The sequence below is a fragment of the Pseudophryne corroboree genome, chromosome 5, assembly GCF_028390025.1.
Source record: "Pseudophryne corroboree isolate aPseCor3 chromosome 5, aPseCor3.hap2, whole genome shotgun sequence".
Lineage (NCBI taxonomy): Eukaryota > Metazoa > Chordata > Amphibia > Anura > Myobatrachidae > Pseudophryne > Pseudophryne corroboree.
In genome coordinates this window covers 40,668,089-40,692,613 of record NC_086448.1, presented here as the reverse complement: position 1 = coordinate 40,692,613, position 24,525 = coordinate 40,668,089, and positions in this window count along the sequence as shown.

Here is a 24,525-nt window from a genome sequence, read left to right as displayed (position 1 = left end):
CACACAACCGATGGAATTCCAGTCGACACTATGACATTAATAATACCAGACCAGAATACTGCTATCTTAGGGCAAAGCCAAATAATGTGCCAAAAATCAGCACCCAAACCGCCACACTTAGGACATCCGGCAGAGTGGGTACCGCCTATGCGGGCCAATCTCACCGGCGTCATATACACTCTGTGCACAATAAACAGTTGGATTTGCTGATATCTAGTGGTGGTGGAAGATAACCGTGGAGAGCATAAAGCTCCCGCCCATATCTCGTCCGAAATTGGTCCCAGGTCAGCTTCCCATTTATTCCTAAGGGAAGACAGCGGGTCAGAATAGTGGGACTGAAGCATACTCGTATATATACTGGAAACCAAATGGCCGCCCCCCAGAGTTTGTAAAAGTGATTTAATTGGGGAGTCTAGAATCATCGGAGGGGCATTAGAAAACTGTGCGTTAATCGCATGTCTCAGTTGCAAATACCGATAGAAATATGGAGAGGGCACATTAAAGTCCTGTTGGAGCTGCTGGAAAGATTTTAATATATCGCCATTATACAAATGCCCCAGGGATGTTACCCCCCACTTCCCCCATACTGCCCCGGTTTGGAGCGAGGCTAATTCTGGAAAACTAAGGACATAATCTAATGGCGTGTCCGGGTCTATACCTTGGCCCTTCAAGATAGCATGTACTTGCTTCCATACAAGAGTGGCTTGTTTTATTATGGGGACCTTAGATAATTTAATATTCCCACAGAGTAGCAGCTGTAACGGCGTGCCATCAGGATACTCCTGCAAGAGCATTTGCGAGTGCATAGTGAGACTATCAGAGTTAGTCACCCATTCCCAGATATGCGCTAGTTGCGCAGCGTAGTAGTAAAATTTAAAAATAGGGAGGGCCAAGCCCCCTGCCGATCTTGGTCTAGACAAGGTGTCAAGCTTCAAACGTGCTCTTCTGCCGGCCCAGATCAAGGAAGACAACAAGCTATCAATTTGCCTGAATATTTTCAAGCCAATATATATAGGTGACTGCTGAAGAACATAAAGGAGCTTAGGTAGATACACCATTTTCACCAGGTTGACCCTACCAGTTATAATTAGAGGCAAATTCCCCCAGACCTTTACTTTCGAACGGAGATAGACAGTCTGCGGTGTAATATTAAGAGAGACATAAGTACAAGGGTCATTCGATACCCATATCCCCAGATACTTGAAAGAATCTACCCATTTAAGCGGGATATGAATCAGTGGGGAAACCGGCATCGGACCCTTAAGTGGAGTGATATTCGATTTGTCCCAGTTTATAGTGAGCCCGGAGAAGTGTCCATAAGTATTCATCATATCCAGAATTATAGGCATAGAGGAGACATAATCATCAATAAATAACAAAAGATCATCCGCATACAATGCTATTCTATCTTCTCTTGCGCCCACCCTAATACAGAGAATATCTTTACTGCCTCTAATCAAACAGGCCAATGGCTCAATAGCTACGGCAAACAAGGTAGGGGACAGAGGGCAGCCTTGCCTCGTTCCCCTGGACAAGGGGAAGGAGTGGGATACGTATCCATTCACGGAGACCCTGGCCATGGGCAGTGAGTAAAGTAGTTTAACGTATTTAATAAAATTAGGGCCCATGCCAAATCTACTCATGGTTTCCCACAGGAAGGCCCACTCCACCGAATCGAAGGCCTTTGTGGCATCCAAAGAGGCTACAACAGAAGAGCAGGCCTCCCCACGAGAAACCTGAAAGTGAGTAAACAAGCGCCTTAAATTAACAGCAGTGGACTTACCAGGCATAAAGCCTGTTTGGTCCGGGTGAATAATTTGGGTTATAACCTGATTAAGTCTGGAAGCCAGGACCTTGGCTAGGATTTTAACATCTGTGGGTAGCAGAGAGATAGGACGATATGATTCAACTCTCTTGGGGTCCTTATCCGGCTTGGGAATCACTATAATTAATGCCTCCGCCATAGAAGGGGGAAGCGCATTTTGAGCAAATATAGTATTAAATAAATGAAGCAACTGAGGGGCGAAAAATTTTGCATGTTTCTTATACAGTTCGGATGGAATACCATCTAGGCCACAGGCCTTACCAGTAGAGATGAGCGGGTTCGGTTTCTCTGAATCCGAACCCGCCAGAACTTCATGTTTTTTTTCACGGGTCCGAGCGACTCGGATCTTCCCGCCTTGCTCGGTTAACCCGAGCGCGCCCGAACGTCATCATGACGCTGTCGGATTCTCGCGAGGCTCGGATTCTATTGCGAGACTCGGATTCTATATAAGGAGCCGCGCGTCGCCGCCATTTTCACACGTGCATTGAGATTGATAGGGAGAGGACGTGGCTGGCGTCCTCTCCGTTTAGAATAGATTAGAGAGACACTTGATTTACTAATTTTGGGGAGCATTAGGAGTACTCAGTACAGTGCAGAGTTTTGCTGATAGTGACCACCAGTTTTATTTATAATCCGTTCTCTGCCTGAAAAAAGCGATACACAGCACACAGTGACTCAGTCACATACCATATCTGTGTGCACTGCTCAGGCTCAGGCCAGTGTGCTGCATCATCTATTATCTATATATAATATTATATATATCTGTCTGACTGCTCAGCTCACACAGCTTATAATTGTGGGGGAGACTGGGGAGCACTACTGCAGTGCCAGTTATAGGTTATAGCAGGAGCCAGGAGTACATAATATATTATATAGTGAGTGACCACCAGACACACAGTGCAGTTTATTTAATATATCCGTTCTCTGCCTGAAAAAAGCGATACACACAGTGACTCAGTCAGTCACATACCATATCTGTGTGCACTGCTCAGGCTCAGGCCAGTGTGCTGCATCATCTATATATATTATATATCTGTCTGACTGCTCAGCTCACACAGCTTATAATTGTGGGGGAGACTGGGGAGCACTACTGCAGTGCCAGTTATAGGTTATAGCAGGAGCCAGGAGTACATAATATTATAGTAAAATTAAACAGTGCACACTTTTGCTGCAGGAGTGCCACTGCCAGTGTGACTAGTGACCAGTGACCTGACCACCAGTATATATAATATTAGTAGTATACTATCTCTTTATCAACCAGTCTATATTAGCAGCAGACACAGTACAGTGCGGTAGTTCACGGCTGTGGCTACCTCTGTGTCGGCACTCGGCAGCCCGTCCATAATTGTATATACCACCTAACCGTGGTTTTTTTTTCTTTCTTTATACATACATACTAGTTACGAGTATACTATCTCTTTATCAACCAGTCTATATTAGCAGCAGACACAGTACAGTGCGGTAGTTCACGGCTGTGGCTACCTCTGTGTCGGCACTCGGCAGCCCGTCCATAATTGTATATACCACCTAACCGTGGTTTTTTTTTCTTTCTTTATACATACATACTAGTTACGAGTATACTATCTCTTTATCAACCAGTCTATATATTAGCAGCAGACACAGTACAGTGCGGTAGTTCACGGCTGTGGCTACCTCTGTGTCGGCACTCGGCAGCCCGTCCATAATTGTATATACCACCTAACCGTGGTTTTTTTTTCTTTGAGCGCCTGAAATTTTTCGGGTTTTGTGTTTTGGTTTTGGGTTCGGTTCCGCGGCCGTGTTTTGGGTTCGAACGCGTTTTGGCAAAACCTCACCGAATTATTTTTGTCGGATTCGGGTGTGTTTTGGATTCGGGTGTTTTTTTCCAAAAACACTAAAAAACAGCTTAAATCATAGAATTTGGGGGTCATTTTGATCCCAAAGTATTATTAACCTCAAAAACCATAATTTACACTCATTTTCAGTCTATTCTGAATACCTCACACCTCACAATATTATTTTTAGTCCTAAAATTTGCACCGAGGTCGCTGTGTGAGTAAGATAAGCGACCCTAGTGGCCGACACAAACACCGGGCCCATCTAGGAGTGGCACTGCAGTGTCACGCAGGATGTCCCTTCCAAAAAACCCTCCCCAAACAGCACATGACGCAAAGAAAAAAAGAGGCGCAATGAGGTAGCTGTGTGAGTAAGATTAGCCACCCTAGTGGCCGACACAAACACCGGGCCCATCTAGGAGAGGCACTGCAGTGTCACGCAGGATGTCCCTTCCAAAAAACCCTCCCCAAACAGCACATGACGCAAAGAAAAAAAGAGGCTTTTTACTGATATTTGGTGTTTTGGATTTGACATGCTCTGTACTATGACATTGGGCATCGGCCTTGGCAGACGACGTTGCTGGCATTTCATCGTCTCGGCCATGACTAGTGGCAGCAGCTTCAGCACGAGGTGGAAGTGGATCTTGATCTTTCCCTAATTTTGGAACCTCAACTTTTTTGTTCTCCATATTTTATAGGCAGAACTAAAAGGCACCTCAGGTAAACAATGGAGATGGATGGATTGGATACTAGTATACAATTATGGACGGACTGCCACGGTTAGGTGGTATAAAAAAACCACGGTTAGGTGGTATATATTATAATAATAATACAATTATGGATGGACGGACTGCCTGCCGACTGCCGACACAGAGGTAGCCACAGCCGTGAACTACCGCACTGTACACTGGTTGATAAAGAGATAGTAGTATACTCGTAACAACTAGTATGACACTATGACGACGGTATAAAGAATGAAAAAAAAACCACGGTTAGGTGGTATATATTATAATAATAATACAATTATGGATGGACGGACTGCCTGCCGACTGCCGACACAGAGGTAGCCACAGCCGTGAACTACCGCACTGTACACTGGTTGATAAAGAGATAGTAGTATACTCGTAACAATTAGGATGACACTATGACGGTATAAAGAATGAAAAAAAAACCACGGTTAGGTGGTAGGTATATAATAATAAATAATACAATTCTGGTCGGACGGACTGCCTGCCGTGTGCCGACACAGAGGTAGCCACAGCCGTGAACTACCGCACTGTACACTGGTTGATAAAGAGATAGTAGTATACTCGTAACAATTAGGATGACACTATGACGGTATAAAGAATGAAAAAAAAACCACGGTTAGGTGGTAGGTATATAATAATAAATAATACAATTCTGGTCGGACGGACTGCCTGCCGTGTGCCGACACAGAGGTAGCCACAGCCGTGAACTACCGCACTGTACACTGGTTGATAAAGAGATAGTAGTATACTCGTAACAATTAGGATGACACTATGACGGTATAAAGAATGAAAAAAAAACCACGGTTAGGTGGTAGGTATATAATAATAAATAATACAATTCTGGTCGGACGGACTGCCTGCCGTGTGCCGACACAGAGGTAGCCACAGCCGTGAACTACCGCACTGTACACTGGTTGATAAAGAGATAGTAGTATACTCGTAACAATTAGGATGACACTATGACGGTATAAAGAATGAAAAAAAAACCACGGTTAGGTGGTAGGTATATAATAATAAATAATACAATTCTGGTCGGACGGACTGCCTGCCGTGTGCCGACACAGAGGTAGCCACAGCCGTGAACTACCGCACTGTACACTGGTTGATAAAGAGATAGTAGTATACTCGTAACAATTAGGATGACACTATGACGGTATAAAGAATGAAAAAAAAACCACGGTTAGGTGGTAGGTATATAATAATAAATAATACAATTCTGGTCGGACGGACTGCCTGCCGTGTGCCGACACAGAGGTAGCCACAGCCGTGAACTACCGCACTGTACTGTGTCTGCTGCTAATATAGACTGGTTGATATTTAAAGAGATATTAGTAGTATACAACAATACTATACTGGTGGTCAGGCACTGGTCACCACTCCTGCAGCAAAAGTGTGCACTGTTAATTAATATAATTGTACTCCTGGCTCCTGCTAACAACCTGCAGTGCTCCCCAGTCTCCCCCACAATTAATTATAAGCTTTTAATTTATACATTGATGACTGTGCAGCACACTGGGCTGAGCTGAGTGCACACAGACTGAGTCACACTGTGTGACTGACTGTGCTGTGTATCGTTTTTTTTTTCAGGCAGAGAACGGATATAGCAGAGAGAAGTGAACGGATATATTATATTAAATAAAAGTTAACTAGCAACTGCACTGGTCACTGACTGTGGTAAACTAACTCTGTCTGCGACTCTGCACAATCTCTCTCTATCTAATCTATCTATCTCTATTCTAATGGAGAGGACGCCAGACACGTCCTCTCCCTATCAATCTCAATGCACGAGTGAAAATGGCGGCGACGCGCGGCTCCTTATATAGAATCCGAGTCTCGCGATAGAATCCGAGCCTCGCGAGAATCCGACAGCGTCATGATGACGTTCGGGCGCGCTCGGGTTAACCGAGCAAGGCGGGAAGATCCGAGTCGCTCGGACCCGTGGAAAAAAAAGTGAAGTTCGTGCGGGTTCGGATTCAAAGAAACCGAACCCGCTCATCTCTATTTATACATACATACTAGTTACGAGTATACTATCTCTTTATCAACCAGTCTATATATTAGCAGCAGACACAGTACAGTGCGGTAGTTCACGGCTGTGGCTACCTCTGTGTCGGCACTCGGCAGCCCGTCCATAATTGTATATACCACCTAACCGTGGTTTTTTTTTCTTTCTTTATACATACATACTAGTTACGAGTATACTATCTCTTTATCAACCAGTCTATATATTAGCAGCAGACACAGTACAGTGCGGTAGTTCACGGCTGTGGCTACCTCTGTGTCGGCACTCGGCAGCCCGTCCATAATTGTATATACCACCTAACCGTGGTTTTTTTTTCTTTCTTTATACATACATACTAGTTACGAGTATACTATCTCTTTATCAACCAGTCTATATTAGCAGCAGACACAGTACAGTGCGGTAGTTCACGGCTGTGGCTACCTCTGTGTCGGCACTCGGCAGCCCGTCCATAATTGTATATACCACCTAACCGTGGTTTTTTTTTCTTTCTTTATACATACATACTAGTTACGAGTATACTATCTCTTTATCAACCAGTCTATATTAGCAGCAGACACAGTACAGTGCGGTAGTTCACGGCTGTGGCTACCTCTGTGTCGGCACTCGGCAGCCCGTCCATAATTGTATATACCACCTAACCGTGGTTTTTTTTTCTTTCTTTATACATACATACTAGTTACGAGTATACTATCTCTTTATCAACCAGTCTATATTAGCAGCAGACACAGTACAGTGCGGTAGTTCACGGCTGTGGCTACCTCTGTGTCGGCACTCGGCAGCCCGTCCATAATTGTATACTAGTATCCAATCCATCCATCTCCATTGTTTACCTGAGGTGCCTTTTAGTTGTGCCTATTAAAATATGGAGAACAAAAATGTTGAGGTTCCAAAATTAGGGAAAGATCAAGATCCACTTCCACCTCGTGCTGAAGCTGCTGCCACTAGTCATGGCCGAGACGATGAAATGCCAGCAACGTCGTCTGCCAAGGCCGATGCCCAATGTCATAGTACAGAGCATGTCAAATCCAAAACACCAAATATCAGTAAAAAAAGGACTCCAAAACCTAAAATAAAATTGTCGGAGGAGAAGCGTAAACTTGCCAATATGCCATTTACCACACGGAGTGGCAAGGAACGGCTGAGGCCCTGGCCTATGTTCATGGCTAGTGGTTCAGCTTCACATGAGGATGGAAGCACTCAGCCTCTCGCTAGAAAAATGAAAAGACTCAAGCTGGCAAAAGCAGCACAGCAAAGAACTGTGCATTCTTCGAAATCCCAAATCCACAAGGAGAGTCCAATTGTGTCGGTTGCGATGCCTGACCTTCCCAACACTGGACGTGAAGAGCATGCGCCTTCCACCATTTGCACGCCCCCTGCAAGTGCTGGAAGGAGCACCCGCAGTCCAGTTCCTGATAGTCAGATTGAAGATGTCAGTGTTGAAGTACACCAGGATGAGGAGGATATGGGTGTTGCTGGCGCTGGGGAGGAAATTGACCAGGAGGATTCTGATGGTGAGGTGGTTTGTTTAAGTCAGGCACCCGGGGAGACACCTGTTGTCCGTGGGAGGAATATGGCCGTTGACATGCCAGGTGAAAATACCAAAAAAATCAGCTCTTCGGTGTGGAGGTATTTCACCAGAAATGCGGACAACAGGTGTCAAGCCGTGTGTTCCCTTTGTCAAGCTGTAATAAGTAGGGGTAAGGACGTTAACCACCTCGGAACATCCTCCCTTATACGTCACCTGCAGCGCATTCATAATAAGTCAGTGACAAGTTCAAAAACTTTGGGTGACAGCGGAAGCAGTCCACTGACCAGTAAATCCCTTCCTCTTGTAACCAAGCTCACGCAAACCACCCCACCAACTCCCTCAGTGTCAATTTCCTCCTTCCCCAGGAATGCCAATAGTCCTGCAGGCCATGTCACTGGCAATTCTGACGAGTCCTCTCCTGCCTGTGATTCCTCCGATGCATCCTTGCGTGTAACGCCTACTGCTGCTGGCGCTGCTGTTGTTGCCGCTGGGAGTCGATGGTCATCCCAGAGGGGAAGTTGTAAGCCCACTTGTACTACTTCCAGTAAGCAATTGACTGTTCAACAGTCCTTTGCGAGGAAGATGAAATATCACAGCAGTCATCCTACTGCAAAGCGGATAACTGAGTCCTTGACAACTATGTTGGTGTTAGACGTGCGTCCGGTATCCGCCGTTAGTTCACAGGGAACTAGACAATTTATTGAGGCAGTGTGCCCCCGTTACCAAATACCATCTAGGTTCCACTTCTCTAGGCAGGCGATACCGAGAATGTACACGGACGTCAGAAAAAGACTCACCAGTGTCCTAAAAAATGCAGTTGTACCCAATGTCCACTTAACCACGGACATGTGGACAAGTGGAGCAGGGCAGGGTCAGGACTATATGACTGTGACAGTCCACTGGGTAGATGTATGGACTCCCGCCGCAAGAACAGCAGCGGCGGCACCAGTAGCAGCATCTCGCAAACGCCAACTCTTTCCTAGGCAGGCTACGCTTTGTATCACCGCTTTCCAGAATACGCACACAGCTGAAAACCTCTTACGGCAACTGAGGAAGATCATCGCGGAATGGCTTACCCCAATTGGACTCTCCTGTGGATTTGTGGCATCGGACAACGCCAGCAATATTGTGTGTGCATTAAATATGGGCAAATTCCAGCACGTCCCATGTTTTGCACATACCTTGAATTTGGTGGTGCAGAATTTTTTAAAAAACGACAGGGGCGTGCAAGAGATGCTGTCGGTGGCCAGAAAAATTGCGGGACACTTTCGGCGTACAGGCACCACGTACAGAAGACTGGAGCACCACCAAAAACTACTGAACCTGCCCTGCCATCATCTGAAGCAAGAAGTGGTAACGAGGTGGAATTCAACCCTCTATATGCTTCAGAGGTTGGAGGAGCAGCAAAAGGCCATTCAAGCCTATACAATTGAGCACGATATAGTAGGTGGAATGCACCTGTCTCAAGTGCAGTGGAGAATGATTTCAACGTTGTGCAAGGTTCTGATGCCCTTTGAACTTGCCACACGTGAAGTCAGTTCAGACACTGCCAGCCTGAGTCAGGTCATTCCCCTCATCAGGCTTTTGCAGAAGAAGCTGGAGGCATTGAAGAAGGAGCTAAAAGGGAGCGATTCCGCTAGGCATGTGGGACTTGTGGATGCAGCCCTTAATTCGCTTAACAAGGATTCACGGGTGGTCAATCTGTTGAAATCAGAGCACTACATTTTGGCCACCGTGCTCGATCCTAGATTTAAAGCCTACCTTGGATCTCTCTTTCTGGCAGACACAGGTCTGCTGGGGTTGAAAGACCTGCTGGTGACAAAATTGTCAAGTCAAGCGGAACGCGACCTGTCAACATCTCCTCCTTCACATTCTCCCGCAACTGGGGGTGCGAGGAAAAGGCTCAGAATTCCGAGCCCACCCGCTGGCGGTGATGCAGGGCAGTCTGGAGCGACTGCTGATGCTGACATCTGGTCCGGACTGAAGGACCTGACAACGATTACGGACATGTCGTCTACTGTCACGGCATATGATTCTCTCAACATTGATAGAATGGTGGAGGATTATATGAGTGACCGCATCCAAGTAGGCACGTCACACAGTCCGTACTTATACTGGCAGGAAAAAGAGGCAATTTGGAGGCCCTTGCACAAACTGGCTTTATTCTACCTAAGTTGCCCTCCCACAAGTGTGTACTCCGAAAGAGTGTTTAGTGCCGCCGCTCACCTTGTCAGCAATCGGCGTACGAGGTTACATCCAGAAAATGTGGAGAAGATGATGTTCATTAAAATGAATTATAATCAATTCCTCCGCGGAGACATTGACCAGCAGCAATTGCCTCCACAAAGTACACAGGGAGCTGAGATGGTGGATTCCAGTGGGGACGAATTGATAATCTGTGAGGAGGGGGATGTACACGGTGATATATCGGAGGGTGAAGATGAGGTGGACATCTTGCCTCTGTAGAGCCAGTTTGTGCAAGGAGAGATTAATTGCTTCTTTTTTGGGGGGGGTCCAAACCAACCCGTCATATCAGTCACAGTCGTGTGGCAGACCCTGTCACTGAAATGATGGGTTGGTTAAAGTGTGCATGTCCTGTTTTGTTTATACAACATAAGGGTGGGTGGGAGGGCCCAAGGACAATTCCATCTTGCACCTCTTTTTTCTTTTCTTTTTCTTTGCATCATGTGCTGATTGGGGAGGGGTTTTTGGAAGGGACATCCTGCGTGACACTGCAGTGCCACTCCTAGATGGGCCCGGTGTTTGTGTCGGCCACTAGGGTCGCTAATCTTACTCACACAGTCAGCTACCTCATTGCGCCTCTTTTTTTCTTTGCGTCATGTGCTGTTTGGGGAGAGTTTTTTGGAAGGGACATCCTGCGTGACACTGCAGTGCCACTCCTAGATGGGCCCGGTGTTTGTGTCGGCCACTAGGGTCGCTAATCTTACTCACACAGCTACCTCATTGCGCCTCTTTTTTTCTTTGCGTCATGTGCTGTTTGGGGAGGGTTTTTTGGAAGGGACATCCTGCGTGACACTGCAGTGCCACTCCTAGAGGGGCCCGGTGTTTGTGTCGGCCACTAGGGTCGCTTATCTTACTCACACAGCGACCTCGGTGCAAATTTTAGGACTAAAAATAATATTGTGAGGTGTGAGGTATTCAGAATAGACTGAAAATGAGTGTAAATTATGGTTTTTGAGGTTAATAATACTTTGGGATCAAAATGACCCCCAAATTCTATGATTTAAGCTGTTTTTTAGTGTTTTTTGAAAAAATCCAAAACACACCCGAATCCGACAAAAAAAATTCGGTGAGGTTTTGCCAAAACGCGTTCGAACCCAAAACACGGCCGCGGAACCGAACCCAAAACCAAAACACAAAACCCGAAAAATTTCAGGCGCTCATCTCTACTTACCATCCGGAGATGCGGTGATTGCTGCCTCTATCTCTTCCACTGATATGGGAGCATCTAGAAGAGCTCTAGCCTCACTAGTAATACAAGGCAACTGGATTCGATCTAAATAGTCACACAATTCTAATGGGGAACATGTGAGTTTGGAGCTATAGAGCTCTTGATAGTAAGATACAAATTCCGTGACAATTTGGGGAGTGCGATCCAACACTATCCCAGCCGAATTCACAATCTCCACCACCGTACGAGAGGAACGGTCCCCCCTGGCAAGATTAGCCAAATATCAGCCCGGTCTATCCCCTGTAGCGTATTGAACATGGGAGGAGAATAGAAGCCTATGCTGGGTTTTCCCCCATAGATACTCCTTCCATTCTTTCTGAGCATGGAGCCAGTCTAATTTAGAGCTGTCTAAGCCATCCTGTATGTATACCATCTCAGAAGCGATGACACAAGCCTCCAGGTTAGCTTCCCGTTTCCTAAAAGAGGATTTAAGACTACCCACTCTTTTGATCAAGGTCCCTCTCAGGAAGGCTTTAAAGGTATCCCACAATAAGGAGATATCGGTAGTATCTGCATGAGAATCAAAGAATTCCAACCAGCTAACCTCCAATTCGGATCCCTCACCCATATGCGTGAGCCAGAAAGGGTTAAGCTTCCATACTGCCTGGCCTCTCTGACAACTCAAGTCAACATGAACCGATACAGGGGAGTGATCCGAAATACCCCTAGTCTCATATCTAACATTTTGAATCATAGGCAGGAGCTCCCGAGAGAGGAGGGCCAGGTCTATCCTAGAGAAGGAAGCGTGGGAGTGTGAGAAACAGGGATACTGCCTCAGGTCAGGATATTTCAATCTCCAGGGATCGACCAAGCCCAGCTCAGAGACAGTATCTGCAAATAAGGACCGTTTCGGCTGTGGGTTGAAGAATGCAGTAGACAACCTATCCAATTCATGATGTAAAACATTGTTAAAGTCACCCATACATATGGTAGCCACCCCCGGGGACGCAGCCATAAAAATAGATGCCCTTTTGAGTACGTCAGACGAATATGGAGGTGGTACATATACAGCCAGCAACAGCAAGGGAACAGAGTTAATTTTACATTTTAAAAACACATATCTCCCCCATTGATCTGTTTGTACACTATCAAGCATGAAAGGCACAGACTTTTTAATCAAGATCGACACTCCCCGGGATGCTGCGGTGTGCATGGAGTGGAAAGCCCACCCCACCCACGGCTTTTTAAGAGACATGATCCTTGTACCCACCAAGTGGGTCTCCATCAAACAAACCACATCCGATGCGTACTGTTTGACCTGTCTGAGTACCAGGGAACGCTTAATTTTGTCATTGATCCCCCTCACATTCCAGGACAGAAACTTAACCAAAGCCATAACAAAGCAGCGCAATAATAAAGCAGATGACCCGCGACCAGCCACCCCCATCACATTCCCAGCAAACCATACCCCCGATTAGCTGCAACAGAAGCACACTAGAGACAAGCACATTGCACATCAGAAAATAAAAACAAAACAATAATTTCCTAACAGAACCCCCACCCCGTATACCACTAAGAACTTGCAGCATACCTGATTCCCGAACGACCAACCCTCTAAAACAACAAACCCTAACAACTAAGGCAAAACTTAATAACAATAACACATTTTACCAGGCCAAAAGAAACCAAAAAGGGGGCCAAGAATTTAGTGACTTCAAGACGGGAGAAGCTTCCAGCTAAACTCAAGTCCCCCCCCAGGGCCGCCAAAACAACCCCATTGACATAACTATTTGGGACCATACAGCGAGACAGATATATGCAGGCGGTCCCGAAACTAGTATAGAGAACTAAACCAGGATATTACCTAAAGGCAACAGGGGGCAGATATATGGATAGAGATGAGCACCGCAACATCCTATGAAAAACAGAATATTATCTCCTAATAATAATAACCCAGTAATCTCCCCGCCAATAGTGTTAGCACTTCCCTCCCACGAAACACCACAGGCAGTAAATAAACAGTATACTTGCAAATAGAGAAACTGTATGCATGAGTTCAGTCAGCGGCCAGTGCCCGCCGTGCCGGAAAGCGTCTGTCCAACCACACCGACGCCTCACGGGGAGACGTGAAGAATTTAGTTTCTCCATCAGAGACTACCCGCAGTTTAGATGGGAAGAGCATAGCATAGGGGAGGTTCAGTTCACGCAGCCTGCGTTTCACAGGGACAAACTGAGCTCTATCCTTCTGAACGTCAATAGCAAAATCCGGAAAGACTGAGATCGGAGAGCCGTTCCACTTGAGGGGGCCCTTAGTACGGGCCAGTTTCAGAATCACGTCCCTATCCCGGTAGTGTAGTAGGTTGGCAATAAACGTACGGGGGGGGTGCCCCCGGAGGCAAAGGGCGCATCGGGACTCTGTGAGCGCGCTCCACCGCAAAATGTGAGGTGAACTCCTCCACTCCGAACTCATCCAGCAGCCATTTCTCAATAAATTTCTCGGGGGAGGCACCCTCCTCTTTCTCAGGGAGACCAACAAAGCGGACATTGTTCCGTCGCAATCTTCCCTCCATATCCGTCATCTTTCTATGTACCTCCGACATCTGTGACTCCAGAGCAGAAGTACGTCTACCAAGTGGCGTAACCGTGTCCTCCAGTGTGGATATGCGTGTCTCAACCTCACCAACCCTCTCTCGCACCCGCTGAAGGTCTTGGTGTATAATGGATAAGTCCGCCTGGACCTGACCGATCCTGTCGGCTAAGCGGGCTTCGCTGGCCGTAACCGCATCCAGCACCTTCTGCAAAGCGGCATCTGTAGCCTCCACCGACGAAGAGCTAGTTGACGGAGAGGGTGGCGATGAAGTCGACTGTACCCCCCCTCCCGGCTGGGAACGTGTCGGAGGATTTCTAGCAAATTTCTCTAGCTTTGCCGCAGCAGCGGCAGATTGATGAGGTTTGACCATTATAGCCAAGCCGATGGCAGAGAGTAGGGGAGTATAGTATATCAAAGTCGTCCAGCTGCTATGGGTGAAAATATATAGTATGGTATATCAAAATGTCCAGCTGCTACCCTATGGACACGTAGTATATCAGTACTGTCCAGAGGCTGCCTATGGAGATGTATCAACTCCGTCTAGCTGCAGATCATCCAGATGCTACACACAATAACAATTGCAGAGGGTCACCAGGAGAGAGCGTGTAAAGCAAGCTGCACAGTGTGCTAGGGTAATATGGCAACCCAGCAGAGGAGCCACACGGAGCCAGCATACACTGTTATCCCAGGTCTGGAGGCAGGGAAGCTCTCCCACAGGTCCCCCAAGGTGCACCCTGTTCCCCCCAACGGTGTAAGTGGTTCCCCAGGAGACAGGCAAGGGAGCAGGAGCCTCAGCGGTAAATCAAGGGATCGGCGGCAGGACCCGCGGCAGCACCGTAGCAGAGGATTTATCAGCCTCTCCTCTGGGCACAAGCAGAGCTCTTAACAGGGCCCCCGGCGTCTTGGCTCTACACAGCGGCAGCAGCAGGAGCGGGCACGGGCAGCGCTTAGAGCGGCAGCGGCAGCGCGGGAGGACGGGAGAGCAGCGTCCCACGTGGTGTAGCAGGCTCCGGCGCCCCAAGCAGAGAAACAGTCCGGCCACATCGGGAGAGCAGCCCGCGGCTCCCAAATGAACACAGAGGTCCCTCCACAGCCTCACATCTGCACTGGGGCAATCTGCAGACCCAAGGGGGGACACAGGATGTAGAAGTCGGATGATAAAGCTGGAGAGCCACACAGTCTGTGTGCTACTCCATGTCCGCCGAAGCCACGCCCCCCATATTGTAACTTTTTACATACAAATTTTTTTTAATGTTCACTCCAAAGAGGGATGATTAGCCACCAAAGATGTCTTTTACCTGAAAAATACCCTAAAATTGCTGCCAGAAATTAAATATTTTACCAGATGAATCAAACATCAAACTTCTATTACACATATAAAGGAATGGCAAATTAATTACAAAAAGGAAACCACTGAACTAATGTTGCATTTTTTGATTGGCTGCTATGAGCAACATCACCAGTTCTAAAAAAAACTCCCACCTCAGTAAATTTACCCCTATGAGTCAATCCCATGTGACTCACAGGAAGGGGGCAGAGCAAGGGATGGCCATCAAACATCATTGGTTAACGTCCATCAGTGGTTTTGTCATCATTGGTGGAGGTCCGATGGTTCTCTATCATCAAAGGCAGATATGTGGCAAAGGTTTTTCTTCTTCAAATTCCATTTTCCGTATTTGGGAACCCGGACAGAGGGCCATGACCTACAAGTCGGGCCCAGCTGAGTCCAAACCTCCTTGGACTCCAAGCCTCTTTTCAGGGTCTCTGCCAAACCCTTGGTATGGGTTTGCATCTGGTTCAGCTTACATAACTTCCACCTGTGTTCAAAAACTGAGCTTGTCCATATTCAGCACTCTGTTATTTACCAGTGACTGTTATCTGCATACTTCAAGAATCCAGTGTGTCATGTATCGTGCAGGCATTGTTCCATGTAAATCCGACCATTCCGAACTCTCTGGTCCAGTGTGTACTGATTGAGCACACAGATCCACACACAGCAAACTTGGTAGAAGAAGCTGTTTCCACTCTGTCCCTTAAACTGCATGTTGTGCCGGCAGCTCTAGTAATCGTATTATATACTATTGCTATTGTGGTTATAATTTGAGATGCTGGCCAAGTGGAAGGGGGTTTTCGGGCAACTGGAACCCCCCCACCTGCATTGGCCTATGCACATACTGGGAACCCTGGTGAACCGTGACAGTACGAGTTGGCAAAAAAAAGTGTGCAGACGCTTTGAGGTACATTATAGGGTGTCAGTAGAACAGCTTCGTTACAGGTTAACCCTTGACCTTCTGAGCTAATGCATTTCATTGCTGTCAGATTTCAAATGGAAACTGATTAAATTGCTGTCATCTGAAATAATATTTGCTCTTCCTGAATTCCTGAGGAAACTGCTAATGTCCCCTTCAGCAGCCTAACCCTAACTCACCCCTCCCGCACCCTTGCCCTAACCGCCCCATGCTACTTAGCGCTAATCTGCATTCCTTAATTTACAGTACAAGGAAATAAGGAAATGCAGGACACAGAATTGTCCCTTCTCTAGAGGAGGCTTAAAATTAGCAGATCTTTTTATTACTTACTGTATCTGCAAGTTCTTCTGAGGGCTTCCACCATATAGTCCTGCACTGCTGACCGCTAGTAATAGCCCAGCAGATGTAGAGTGCAATGGTGGTGCACTTTCGAATACTTTCTGGGGGAACTTGCCGAATGGGAGAACCAAGCATCCCAGGTTGCTAAAGCACCACATTTTTGGCCTTATTCAGAGTTGCGCGCTAACGGCATGTAATGCCCATGTTCACGAAGTTGAGAGATTATCTGCTACTGCACAAAATATTCAGAAAACTCCTATGGTGCATGCATTGCTCTGAGTCTACACACACATGCTAGGGAGGGGCCTTAGACTGCACACCTATAGCTGCTAGTAATGTGAGGTGCTACCTACTGAGACTTGTAGTTCTACAGAAGAAAAAAGGGGGGTGTTGTAGGTGCACTGTCTCTAGCATTACTGATATCATATAGCTTAACATATAATAAATAGTGGAGTTTAGTTATGAATTGATCAATGCATGAAGCTGCAGCCCCGCGGCAAGGGACTCCACTCTGCTGCAGTACCTAACACTATAGGGGTTCAAACCTAGGTCACGGGACCCCCCCAAAAAAACACAGCCAAGCAACCCCAGGGCATCACACATGTGCTGTTGCATGCAGGACAGATGGTATCCAAAATGGCGAGGTAAAACCGAGGAAGGTCCTGGATGGTGTCTGGCCAACAAAATCCATCTCATGGGCATGTTATGCAAGTGTCAGGGGCGTGTTGGAGAAAGTGGCTGCGTTCTCAGATGCATTGTCGCTTCCACTGAGCCCATGTTCTGATGTAGAAATTGCATCAGCTATACTGCAAGTGTTTATGGTGCACGTGATGGTGCGCCGATGGTGGATTGTCCAGAATCACCGGCAGCGCTACTGCATGCACATGTGCTAGAGGTGGCCGTCTCTGGGCTTGCACAATCTGGTGCACGCTGGTACAGCAGGAGAAGGCTGAAAGTAGCATTTGCATATTATCGCTGCCGCGGTTCCAGCAACAGACGCTAGACTGGACAGAGCAGCACCCACCTCTGAAATTTATACTTTGGGTACCGTTCTACTCTACAAATAACGAATACTTTGCATAAACTCTCAACATATCAACTTCCCACCAAGTGGCGGAGAGAAAAAAACAAAAAGACATTTTCATCTGATATTAAGTTTTTTTTTTTTTTTACGATCTTCATTCTCTAATATCCTAAACTATATGGCATTGGCAACACATCTGCCGCAGTTCAACATTTACAGAGCAGCTAGCGGTAAAAAAGTAGAATGAGAGTAAGTGATATCTGTAACTAATATCGCAGATAACAATGCTTGTCAAGATCAAGAATATATCTCAGCATTTCTGTTACATTTAATCTTTAAATCCCACCAATCATGTTTGAAAAGGGAAATTTAGAGTTCATAATGTAAAATACATTTTCTTCAATTTATATAACTTATATACCAATCACTGCTCAACGTGTTGCCATTAATCTTTGTAACCAGATATTAAGTTGAAGCAAAGTTGGGTTGATGTATCTCCTATGTGGGCACTCCGATACTCCATAAATCTGTAAGAGATTCTCTCGTAATAAAAGTCATCTGTGAAGATTTAGCAGAATGCTGGCTGATTTTCCCAGCAATGCCGGAATCCTTCTCCCATTGCCTCATTACATTCTGTACTTACGTGTGGAAGTGTAATGATGCATGTAAAGCATGGTATGATTGGATACGAAATGGAACATATTCAATTTTGTGGAGTCGGAATAAGTTAAGTTATATCATTTATATAATCTACAGAATGTAGATTTCTCTTACATGGTGTAAGATAATATCACTGGGTTATGCAGAAGTAATTAATAACATTTAGTTTTATTTTTGCATCATCACCAGCCGCTCTGTTTGAGTTTAGAGTGTATTCTGCTTTATTTGGGCTGGAATGTTCTTGACGTTGATTCTATGCTACATTAATCTCATGACATTAGTTGCCACTGACCTTGGGTGCCCACTTCTATTACTGTTGCTAGCCGACAATCCGTAATTGAAGAACATGGTTAAAAAAACTCCCGACTGCTCAGCAAAGATGGATCACTATGATGCCACGGAAATAAAACGGGCTAGCATGAACAAGAGGAGCAAGCTCCCAAGGCACAAAATTTCTTAAGACAGCAATCTGGTCATGAGCAAGTCAAGACAACATAGGGGTTAAGTCCAAAAGAAACCAGAAAAAGGTAGAGCATATTTACAGCTTGTATAAAGACCCTGCAGAACCTTTGAATGTAATTTGCACAACACAAGCTATATGGCCTTGCAATACCATCTTATTTACTCAAATGTGTCTGTCTACATTGTGTATAGTCAGGAATGCCATGGGGGGGGGGGGGGTTTCTAAATAGCCAGGCCTGGGTTTGTCTGGGGTGCCTGGGCCAGCCATGGAGGCAGGGCCATCTTAACAGTGTTGTAGGGCATGGTCAAAGCAATGCACTGGGGCACCTAACCACCCATTCATGGAAACTAATTTTTTTTTAAAAAACATAACTTAACCCTCCTGAGGTCCTGCACCATATCTCACAATCTCTCCACATGCTTCCATACAGTGAATGGCTGTCAGCACTCTGATTTGTGGATAGCTCCATCCATCCACCAATCAGCATGGTGACAGCAATTCACTGCCTGGCTGCAGGCTGGGAGGCAGGTATGAATGCTGATTGTGTAACCACCACCTGTCCCTGCTCAAAGGCCCTTAAAATTCTGGGGCCTTGGCCAACTGGCCAGTGTGCCTATACATTAAGATGGCCCTGCATGGACAAGAAGGAAAGCTTCCCTCCTGAACGTGCAATGGCATGCATAGTTAGTTTTAGTACAAGTATTAACCTTCCCAGCTTTAGCAATGCCACCTCTAGCACCCATGCCCGCCATATGTTTTGGCAGCATGTGTATAATAAAGAGCATGACCACAGTAGATCCATTGCAGGATGTAGGACCATCCATGATACAAAAATGGGCAGTCTATTCTGCTGTGATTTTACAGTAAGGGCTCCCTGATACTTTCTTATCATTCCACCAATGATCAGTCCTAACCTCCAGAAACATCCTGTGAGTGTAACTGAGTGTCTGTTGGCCAGGGTGTGCTCCGCCCTCTCTCTGTCTCTCTGGAGATTGGGCTTGCTGACACTATTGATTACCCCACTATAAGGTAGGCAAATTCCTTCAACCCTACACTTCCCTCCAGCAACCTATTTTATGGCAGAAAAAGAAAAATATCAATATACTTGGTCTTTCCCAGTAGAGGACAGCCATGAGGTTGGAAAGATGTGTGTGATAGATGCTTACAAAACTGATCCAAATCTCTGGTAACCTGAAGAAGAGGGGTAGGGCTGTGTAGGTCTTGATCGGTATCATTTACAGTGATATCTTATCATTGGCAGCATGTGATACATTGCCCAGATATAACCCATTGTCAAACAAGAAAAAACCCAATTGGCACTTAATCATACATAAACACAAAAATGCTGTAATAAATGTATAAATAATTTATTAACATACAATGGTCATATATCTCCCGGGGGTATGATGAATAGCACAATTCATATGGCTAGAGCAAATAATATGCTAAAAACATGTGTTAATAAAATCAAACATGCAGGTTAATACCACAACACTTGGGACATTTTTCAGTGTATCATCAGGTACTGTACATATCAGACAGTGATCATTCACCCAGCTGAGGGGCACTGCAAAATACATTGGTTTTTCACTGGTGTAGTTCAATGGAGTGTCCAGCGATCATTATGCCATACGTAGGGTTGAATGAAGCTTCAGAAATTCTGCTTGCTGCAATCCAGCTACATTTTAGCTTAAAATTCATGAAATATGTTTGTTTTTTTAAGGAATTGGCTCCAATATGACCCGTCATGCCCCTCTCTATTGTAGTAATTATCTATATTCAGTATTGCTATATCCAGATGCCCATTGTCTGTAAAATAGTCATTGTCACTTCACAATAAATTCAGATATACTTTGTTTTCAGCACAGCAAGGATCACACAGAATATCCTCAGAGCCTGTAAAGGTGAAATAATGATTAAGAAAAGATCTGTAGCTCATTATAATGATCAAGATTAGCGAGTTTCTTTTAAATGAGAAGTATCAGCTGGATGGCCTGACCACAATTTTATGCGTTTCACTCATATCTACAAAACCACAGAGTTGGCTTAAGAGAACTTCCTCTCAGACACGCCTCCAAGATTTTGCTGAAGGTGTCCTCATCTTCATTACTTCTCCCAATCAGACGTCTAACCGGTCTCCCCAGCTTTAAACGCACCCATAAAATAAACACTTTTATTAAAATATACCAGACCTTCTGATGGCTCGATACTGTTCTTCTCCACCCCTCCACTGTATATCTTTTCCTTTCACCCACCAACGTTCACCATTTTCACTTATTATGTAAACTCTTATGGGTAGGGCCCTCCATCCTCTACATAGGCGTGCGCACAAGCACCCCCTAATGTCCGGCACCCCCCCTTACACAGTCCTACAACTGAGTTATTGCCAAGCTTGCAGTTCTACTCCTGACTGTGTATGCCCACCCGCACTCTATGCCCGCCAGCACAGACTGCCACTCTCTCTATGGTCGTCCGCCTGCTCGCTATGCCCGCCCACCCCCGCTCTCTACACCCGCCCACTCCCGCTCCCTACACCCGCTCTGTACACCCGCCGCTTCCCTCTCTTCACCTGTCCGCTACGCCCGGTCAGCAGGCTTGGCGATAGGGGAAGAGACACGCTGCTGCAGGGGCAGTAGAGGGTGCATTTGTCAGCTGCACCCTCTACTGGAACCCACACATGAACAGGACTGCAGGGAAGGAGGGGGTGAAGGAGAGAGAAAGGACGGCAGTAGTTGTCTATGCATGGAGTGGCAGGCGGTGAGGAGCGCTCAGCTGCGAGCACACGGACAAGTAATGTATAATGTATATTTTATATAATGTATTTGTAGAGGCACTATGTGTCACATAATGTGTATGGGGGCGCACTGTGTAGCATATGTGTTTAGGGTGCACTGTGTATTACATAATGTGTTTGGGGGTACTATGGGGTGTATTAAGGCCGGGGCATAATGTGGCGTAATGTGAATTTTGCCTCATACCGTGTGGCGTAATGTCAATTTTGACTCATATCAGGCAGCGTAATGTAAATTTTATCTCATATTGTGTGGCGTAATGTGAATTTTATCTCATACTGTGGGGCGTAATGTGAATTTTATCTCATACTGTGTGGCATAATGTACATTTGATCTCATATTGTGTGGCGTAATGTGAATTTATCTCATACTGTGGGGCGTAATGTGAATTTTATCTCATACTGTGTGGCATAATGTAAATTTTGGCTCATAGCATGTAGTGTAATGTAAATTTTGGCTCATACCGTGTGGTGTAATGTGAATTTTGGCTCATACTGTGTGGCGTAATGGGAATTTTATCTCTGTGTTGCATAATGTGAATTTTGCCTCATACTGTGTGGCGTAATGTGAATTTTCTACCATACTGTGTGGCATAATGTGAATTTTGGCTCATACTGTGTGGCATAACGTGAATTTTGGCTTATACCATGTGGCGTAATGTGAATTTTGGCTCATACTGTGTGGTGTAATGTAAATTTTGGCTCATTCCGTGTGGCTTAATGTGAATTTTGGCTAATACTGTATGGCATAATGTGAATTTTGCACCAAGGCCCACCACTCTCTAGTTTCACCACTAGGTCAGAGATAGGTTGGGGAAGTGTAAATAGCGATAGGATAGAGCGGCAGGTAGGGCTCATAATTATGCTGTAGTGGACAGTCAGTAGTGGCTACTGGTCGCACCATTATGTTTCATTTTATTTCTCTGGGGTGTATTGTATCTACTTGTATTATTAGGAACAAGGGATAAATTAGATTACACCATGTGATTTTACTGAGAGAATGTAAAATAGTGTTAGACATATCCCTGGGCGGTGCGAGACACACCCAAAGGCGGTGCTAGACATGCCTCTCCAGCGGTGCACCCCCTAATAAAATCAGCTGCGCACGCCTATGATCCTCTTGTTCTTCCCTTGCAGTACTTTTGCTATGTACAGTACTTATGCTTTGTATTGCTGTTGCATATTACATATTATATGTATGCTATGATACCCTGTTACTACCGCATTGTGGTGCTTTACAAACCCCCTAAAAATTAGGTAACGTTTATCCCATTTATTAGGGGAAGGTTCTTTTTTTCATATACTAATTTTTATTTTTATTTTTTCATTTACTACATTGTGAAAAATACACCATTTGAGAGGACGATACATTGCTGGTAGAACGTATTGAGAGGCTGATGTATCAAGGCCGGCAATTTTTACCTGAGAAACTTAACTTTTTATAAATACATATTGCAGCAATAATAAATTATCAGTGGTATACAGCTCCTTTGCCACCGTGAGCATAGTGGGGATTATCCTGGCGGTATTGTCCTGCATTTGGGCGGCGCTGATAGGGGTCGCGTCGACGGCATCTACCTCAATTTGTTCGTTAAGGCTGATTTCGTGGGCCACGTTGTCACTGGCCGGAGAGCCGTTTTGGGTGGTCAATTAGTCCAGCGTTTTTTTCATTGGAAGGGGGCGGTGCATTTCTCAGCTGTTGAGACAGCCCGCAAGATGGTAATTCTGCTGTTTCGTTGTTTGTTACAGCTTTTAAGGGGAATGGTTGTAGGCATCCTCTGCTTGTACTGCGTCAGCGGCAGTTCGACAAGGAGGATGGGGTTTGTCTTTCTCCGGCTGGAGTTTTCTGGTTTTTCTTAACTGGGGTTTTGGTCCTTTCAGTTAGCTATCTTGTTTTCCTGGATTTTATTGGTTTGGATGGCGGGGCGGTTTGTTAAACCTTTGTGGCGGGAAGTCGCTACCAACCAGCGGTCAGATGGGCATAAGTGGTCATTGTGGGGCACCCTCTTTAGAAGGACGGCAGGTGTGTCCTTACCTTGCGATTGGACATTTAGACGTTCCCCTGCGGGAACCGAACGTTTGCCAGAGATAAGAGGGGTGAGTCCTGCACAATGCGGGTTATGCAGGGAGGAGGCGGTGTTGTGGTTTAGTCCCCTCCTCAGTTTTTGTGTTTCAATCTAAATGACTGGAGCTGGTGTCTGGTAGCGACTTTTCCTTTTGCCATCCTCCAATATAAAATCAATTCAATTACAATTATAGTTTAAAGAACAGGTCAGCGATCAATAAATATCGTCTGACCTTTAACTACAGCTAACCGTGTCCGTGTCGTTATTTTAGTGTGTCGTTATTTTAGTGGTAAGCTAACTTAAAGAAGTGTTTATGTCAATCGCAATAAAATTATGGGCGCCTAAAATTGATGTGGAAATCCTCAAAAATGGAAGTTTATGAAGGATTTTCCATGACTTAGGGGCCCTATACACTAGCCGATCCGCCGCCGAGCTGCCCGACGGCGGATACGGCCGACGAGCGACCCGGGGCGGGGGGGCAGTGACGGGGGGAGTGAAGTTTCTTCACTCCCCCCGTCACGCGGCTGCATTGAAGTGCAGGCAAATATGGACGAGATCGTCCATATTGGCCTGCATGCACAGCCGACGGGAGACCAGCGATGAACGAGCGCGGGGACGCGCATCGTTCATCGCTGGAGCCTCCACACTGAAAGATATGAACGAGTTCTCGTTCATTTATGAACGAGATCGTTCATATCTTTCCAAAAATCGGCCAGTGTGTAGGGCCTATTAGATTGGCCCTGAAATGACAAACAGCACTAATGACAAGTGGAGGAGAAATGAGATTCTGCACCAGTCAGTGCATTCTACAAAACTATTGCAGTGGAGCCAGGGGCGATGGTCTAAAGCAGGGACGGCTCCAGAGGTGGCGCTACTGCGTAGTCCATAGTTCAAATTAGAGATGAGCGGGTTCGGTTTCTCTGAATCCGAACCCGCCAGAACTTCATGTTTTTTTTCACGGGTCCGAGCGACTCGGATCTTCCCGCCTTGCT